Raw genomic sequence first — 7,602 nt, forward strand, 5'->3', positions numbered from 1 at the left:
GGGGTTTTGATCCTACTTCATGTTCTGGCTTTGTGGGAGCCTAGCCAGTTTGGATGTTCACCTTCCTAGACATGGACGGAGGGGGGAGGACCTTGGACTTTCCACAGGGCAGGGAAACCTGACTTCTCTTTGGGCTGGAGAGAAAGGGGGAGAGAAGTACAGGGAGGGGGAGAAAGGTGGGAGGAGGGAGAGGGAAATGGGAGGCTTGGAGGAGGGGAAAACTTTTTTTCGTTTTCTCAATAAAAAAGAGTAGAATTACATATGATAATGTTTTAAATTACATGCGTACGTGTGTTACATATGTTAAATTTTACACACGTAAAATATTCCCTGTGATATTCATCACACAAACTAAAATCATAATTGTTTTTTAAATAAAATATTATCATAAATTAAAGAAAAGCTATCTCTCCAAAGCAATTGTCCCAAGGGCATTATAGAAAATACAACCTACTGAATGCATTTACCAGATGAGGGCTCTGAGAGACAGGAGGGTTGGTTAGCCTGGAGAAAGGCACTGTTCTGGAAGGAGGGAGACTAAGACAGAAATTCTTTGCTCTTACATTTCCAGACTACCACTCAGGAACACATAGTGAGTTGCTGCTATCTGGAGGGGATGAAGTGAGAATGAACAGCTCAACCCTCTTAGCATCTTGAACTTCCCAACTGCCAGAAGGAGTTCAGAGTGATATCATGGCCCTGACTTTATTCCCGCATGTAGGAGAGTCTTTGTATATGTTCAGAGTGAATTCCATTTTTCTTTTCAGTGGCTAGCCTCACCTAGTTCAGAGAATGTTGGTGAGTTGAAGAAGCATGCAATGCCACAGGATCTTCTTTAAGGTTAGTGGTAGACACACATATTTTAATATTGTGTTCTAATCTAACCAGTTGCATTTATACATGTAAAGGTTTTTTACATTTCCATTTTCAAAGCAGATAAAGGTGTATGGCTTTAGGTTTCTTTCTGCGGTTTGCTCACAGTCCATGCCTGGCTTCTGTGTCACCTTTGAGGCTTCATCACATCTTTTTTGACATCCCTGCCCTGGAAGCTTCTCATATGCCACACTCTGTCTCTGATCATCCACCTCTCTCACTTTGAAGATGTTGACTTTAAGCAGCATCTATAATGTGTCTGTTTTTTTTTCTTTTTAGTTGGTTTTATTGGTTAGCTCATATTTCTAAAAATTTATTTATGTGTTGTTGCTACTCTATACCCATAACTTAATGACAGTAATTTGCTTCATTTTGTTCCATTTTATTGATAATTATATCATAATTCTACATTATCCATTTTCTACTTTAATTTTGTTGTATTTTTCTGTGTGTGAAAGATGGGGGAGCTCACTCTGTAGGTCAAACTGATTTTAAGCTCACAATGCTTCTGCCTTAGCATTCAAAATGTAGCAACCACAGGCGGGTACCTACACACCAGACTTCACTTCCATTTAGTCTCCTGTACACATTAGTAAGTGATATTCAAGCAAGATAAAATGGACTTCTGATATTCAGCACCTAAACTAATTGACTTGGAATTTTGTGAATGTGTATTTTGTAACTGTTAGAGGAGATGTTTGCGATTTTGTCCTTAATAGATTTTATACTATTCAAGAATTGCAAATACTTTTCTCACTGCTAATGAAAATATTATATCAGTATCAGTGCACAAAGTTCAATTTAGAAAACTTAAAATTTTAGAAATAAATTTATTTAATTAAAACATACAAGACTCTTACTGAAATGTCCTGTTTAACATTTTTGTAAGAATAACCTTACAAAGATTTAATATATTTATTAAAGGTGAGATTTCCAGATACTTTTGAAATACGTACTAAAGATCTGCTTTATTAGAAATCCATCAGTCATCTTTCACCCTGTTAGCCTTTCCTGTCGCTATCCACACTTCTGCTTGGTCCTGTGCTCTTCCCAATATTCCCCTTCTACCATCACATACATTATATTCAGAGATCACAGTAAATGATCATAGTATATTCTTTTATAAATCTTTACAGTCATATTTTTATGTCAACAAGTATCAGTTTTGCTTGCTTATGACCACAGTGTGGCTCAAAAATAAAATTCTTAGCAGAGAATTCTCTAATAATTTATTACAGAAAATTGTAACCCATTTTACCACCTACTTAGAGCTTACTCTTAATCAATAGAAAAAGCACTCACCCGGCCGGGCCTTTGATAAACACTCACATAGAATGAGGCTCTAAGAAGCAGTTATAAAGAAGAAATGTCATCAGCTCATCTCCCTCTAGGCTCATAATTTTCATGTCATCTGGAAAAGGGAGGTTTCTGACCGTGACGTTGTTAGAAAGTCCAACCATCAAATGGGAACGTAAACTTTTCTAATTCCAGGAAAACAGTGCAGTAGGAACACTGAGCTCTGGAATTCCCATGTGAGAGCTCCTCTTCCCAGGCCAAATCTGACTGTGTAGATTAGCTGCTCTCAGACCTTATGAACAAAACCAAACTAGTAGCATTGCTTTTAACAAAAGCAGACAAATATTTCAGATTCCCCCAAGGTATCCTTCCTTTTTCCAAAACTTTCCTGATAGTCATCATACTTCCTTCAGGGACTCATCTATAAAGGATTAACACTTTTGTTAAAAGAAACTGCCACCTCCTCCAAACACACTTAGGAAAAGTAATCTTTCTTAGAGAGAGCACAGAGAGAAGGTGATGTAACAGTACTATCAGCAAAAGCAGGCTGTGGGGGCCAAGGACATAGATCAGCTGATAGGTTGCATGCCAAGAAAGTATGAATCCCTGAATTTGGAGCCTAGTGCAACATAATCCAACACTGTAATGGATATATATACATTTTACTTTGGAAATAGATCATGAATTCAAAATTGTCTGCCCTGTGGCCATTTCAATGTTAGAAGGAGATCATGCTGCATTTCCCTGCCAGAACACTTCCTCTACAGTTTAGGCATGAACTTCCAGGCTGCAGTTGTGGACTGTTCTTCTATTCCTTCTACTTAAAATCCTGTAGTATTCACAAGATTGTTTATATCCTACACTCAGAAGTAAAAACCAATAGAGTCTTGTTTTTAACACATAACTGTTAATGACCCCTTCTTAAGTTTTTTTTTCAACAGAAACACTACAGTATTTATTTTAGTACTCACATAACAGTTTCATTTTGGAACCAACTTAGGTAACCAGTAATAGTGGAGCAGTTAAAATATGTGTGAAGGCTTTTTCTGGCCTCAAAAAGAATCAAGTTGTGGAATTTGCAGAAAAAAATTTCCAGTTGCAGATACAACTGGAGATAATCATATTAAGTGAGTTAACTCACCTTCAGAATGATAAATGTCATATATTTTCTCTCATTTTAGGTCCCTGATTTTATAGGTACATAAAATCATACACACACATACACACAGAGTGATGGTTTGAAAGTAGAAGTGAAACTGGCAAGCAAAATGGAAATGGGAAGGGCTAAAAGGGAGAGTACCGGAGTCTGGGGTACATGCTCAAAGTACATTATATACTTGCATAAAGTTGCCTTATATTATTCATTATTGTTATTATTTAATAAATACAACATTTAATACACATAAAATAAATATATAGTACATATAATAAAAAGTTGAAATAATTTTAGTTATGAAATTTAGTTTATAAACACTTAGTCATAAGCTTTTTGACTTATTTCTAGAAGGATAAAATAAAAATATTAGGAGCAAAACCAATTCCTTTGTATTCAACACCTTGTGATTGGATGTTAGATTGAATGGAGTGTCTGTGATGAGCTCTAATGATGGACCAGCTCTCTCCCTAAAATGATAACTTTCAAGTTATCTCAACTGAGATCAAGCTCTGAAGGAAGTGCTGATGTAGCTCACCTACTAGACTGTTTCAATTCTTAAACTTGTGAAACTTCCTGGAGACTTCTTGACTTAAAGTGGTGGCTCATTCTTTTTCATAGAAGAATTGTGCTCTTCAGGAATCTATTATTATGTGTGTACAATGGAGAAAGCTACTGTGTCCTGAAGTAGAAATATGTCCACCCTACTGAAGCAGAGCAAAGAGCAGAGTCCTCCTCACTTGTAAAGGCGAGACCGTGAAGTCCTGTGCTATGTGGCAATGCTGAATTTGCAGGAGTGCTGTGCAGGTTGGTGGTGTTCCAGACTAGTATTTACATGAAGCCCTGTTTATGCAACCGTTAGCAGGATCTGACACACACCTCTTTGAATTTTATTGTAAGCAACATAAATCTGAGCTTGTGGAAGGAATCAACGATGGCAGCTTTCTACTTCTGTTGGCACAATATCACCAACCTCAGTTTTATGTCTCAATCTAGAGCCCCCAAGAACCCAAGGTTGGTGAGCAGAGCTGCCTGACAGCTTGGGGTAGAATTTCAGGCTTTCAACTCTACTTAATCCCATCCTTAACCCCACTTCAATGATCTGTCATATCCAATCCTCATAAATTTTTCAAGTATGTTATTTCTTTGGAAAAGAATTAGTCTTTGCTACTGGTGTTTTATAATCTCCTTTAACTTCCACACCATTATGAGAAATCTCACATCCTTATTTAATTTTATTTGAAAACGTAAAAGTATTGTAACACCCCTAGCATTAATAAGCAAATATTCCCTGTATTTCACTGTATTTATTAGTAGTCTTCCCCTACTTCAGTTTTATTGGGCCATCTGACCATTTCTGGCTAAAAGGTATATCTTTGGAGGTAGGTCATACACATTTCTCGGGACAGGTCAGTTCAGGACTAACGTGCTCCTATATCCACATCTATTTCATGCCTTGTTTATCTGCATAGCTCTAAGTAGAGGAGTTTTAGCTATGGATTTGTAAGCTTGCAGATTCTGGGCTGGGCTCACTGTTTAGCTACCTGCCTGGGATTGTTTAGAGCAGAGGATGAAGCTATGCATAGGCATGTGTTGAACTACTGAGAGATCAGTGTTTGTTACTCCCACATCATGGATGTAGTGGGGAGAGCCTTGGACTTCCCAAAGGGCAGGATTCCTTGCACTCTCTCAAGCAGGGAGGGGAAGGAAAGAGGGGGAGTGGGGGAGCAGGAGGGGAATGGGAGGAGGGGAGGAAGTGTAAGCTTTTGAATGGAAAAATTTAAAAAAAATGCTACGGAGGAAAAAAAGAAAATTTTAGAGTTCAGGAGTAGGGAGACAATCTAAAATTCTTCCGTAAACAGCCTGTCTTACACTAGAGGTACCCAGTGAGGCTTTTAATAGTCTTGCTTTGGGGGACTTTTTGCCTATTACATTTAGTTTGTTCATATGCTTCCCACTTCAAAGTGCAGTTAGCTTTTGATAGCATACAGGGTATTCGTTCAAAGACTCTCATCAATACTAAAACTCCATGCACACACCAGTCTCTTGTATAGAATGGCAATATAATAGCAGATCCCTGGCACATCTTCATTTGAATTATCTCTGGATAAAGAAAGTACCTAATGAGTTATAGAACTATATAAGCAGTTGGTACACTTCATGGTTCTAGGGATAATGGCAGGAAAATGTCTGTGCACAACCAGTACAAGCAGAATTATTTAACAAATGTTTTTGACTGAGATTGGTTGAATCCACAGATACTGAATCTGTGCAACAGATGGAGTAGCAAGTACTGTTGCTTAGGCCTCTGGCTTCAGACCTTCAAAAAGAAGCATGCAAGTAAACGAGGCTCAACCCAAACCTGTAAACAAGATGCTACACTGAAGGTAAAAAAGAAAAAGCCACACTTTGCTGCAATCCTCCTGGTGGAAAACCTTCCTGCACACCAAAAGTGGCAAGCATGCCACTCCTCTTTTCCCTGTGCTTGTATCATGTGTTGTACAGACATGGGCTTGTGTCATATGTTGTATAGACATGTGCTTGTATCAAATGTTGTAGGGACGTATGTTCCAACACTTTCTGTCATGCCTTCTGTTTGACATAAAAACCTTACAAAGTAAAAACAAACAAGAATTACTTTTCTCACACAGACACCCCACATAGTCTATGAGCCAGAGAAGGTCATAAAAGGATGCTTTACATGGATACTTTATGATATTCCATTGAGTTTGGATTGAAATCATTGGATTTCTGTGTTGCATGAGGAGGGTGGCCCTTTGTTTGTCCCGGCCGCCCGGCTAGCTTACACCTAAAATAACCACATAGAAATTGTATTAACCAAATCACTGCCTGGCCCATTATCTCTAGCCTCTTATTGGCTAACTCTCACATCTTGATTTAACCCATTTCTATTAATCTGTATATCATCACGAGGTCATGACTTACCAGGAAAGATTCAGTATGTCTGATTCTGTAGACTCCATGGAGGTTCTCTTACTCTGCTTTCTTCCTCCCAGAATTCAGTTCTGTCTCCTCTGCCTACCTAAGTTCCGCCCTATCAACTAGGCCAAGGCAGTTTCTTTTTCATTATCCAATGAAAGCAACACACGAACAGAAGAACCTCCTACACCATTTCTGATTGGCTCTTCAGGAATTTCTGTAGGTGTGGAACTATTTCCTGCCTGGAGATGAGATTCAAATTTCCTATTTCCCACTGGATTTTTAAAAATACATTGGGGTTTTATCGTAGTGATGCCAAAAGGCTTTGTTCCTAAAATAATTTTAACTATTATTTTAGGCAAGCAAAAGTATTCTTTCCAAAGACTTGTTTTTTATATCTATTAAAAATATTAAAGCAGCATAATTTCATTGCAGGAGATGTTGCATTGTTTATATCATACAATTCTTATAACATTTGATGTAGTCTCTATTAGCGTTTCCCTTATACTCTAAGTCATTCTTCATACTACCTCATGTTCCTTATAAATATTATTTTTGCCTTTTTATATTTTAGCTACAGTATCCTTTCAGTTAAAATGATAACAATGAGAATTTCAGTCTCCTTTTCTGTAGGATTCTTATAGCCATATGAAGAGGAAATGGGTGGAATCAGGGCTCTACATGTATATGATTGTGAACTCATACACACACCAAGCAGGCTGACAGTTTAAAAACTCTTTTCCTCAGGAAAAAAAAAATGGTTGGCACTTATCTGGCTTCTAAACCTCGACACACAGATAATAGAATCAAATGTCATGAAATAAATTTGGGGTTACTCATAATCCATCTTAGGTATGAAGGGGATAACTTGTGCGTGAGGGCTATTGAGATTTGTAGGACTCAACTTAGAAATACCAGTTAGAACCTGCCAAATAAGAATACCCGTCCAAAGGAAACAGAAAAGACTGAGTGTCTTGTAAACATGGAAAAAGAGTTATCAGAATGAGGGGCTGACTCAAGCTGTTGACTGTAGCCCGTGAGTTGAAATACGAAGAGTACTGAAAACTATACATTGATTTTAGAAAATTTGGTGTCCTTTATATTAGCACTTGGATTGTGATGAAATACAAACAATTTGAAATGTTGGCAGAATAAATTGGGAGTGAGAAAACGTGAGTGAGACAGGGAGACTACAAATGTTTTCAAGTATGTGTGGCTTCTTGGATAGAAAAAAGTAACAGCTTCAATGTGTTCTGACTGATAGTGAGGTCTTTAATCCATTTGGACTTGAGTTTTGTGCATGGTGATAGATATGGGTCTATTTTCATTCTTCTACAGGT

Source organism: Microtus ochrogaster, linkage group LG3, assembly GCF_000317375.1.
Source record: "Microtus ochrogaster isolate Prairie Vole_2 linkage group LG3, MicOch1.0, whole genome shotgun sequence".
Classification (NCBI taxonomy): domain Eukaryota; kingdom Metazoa; phylum Chordata; class Mammalia; order Rodentia; family Cricetidae; genus Microtus; species Microtus ochrogaster.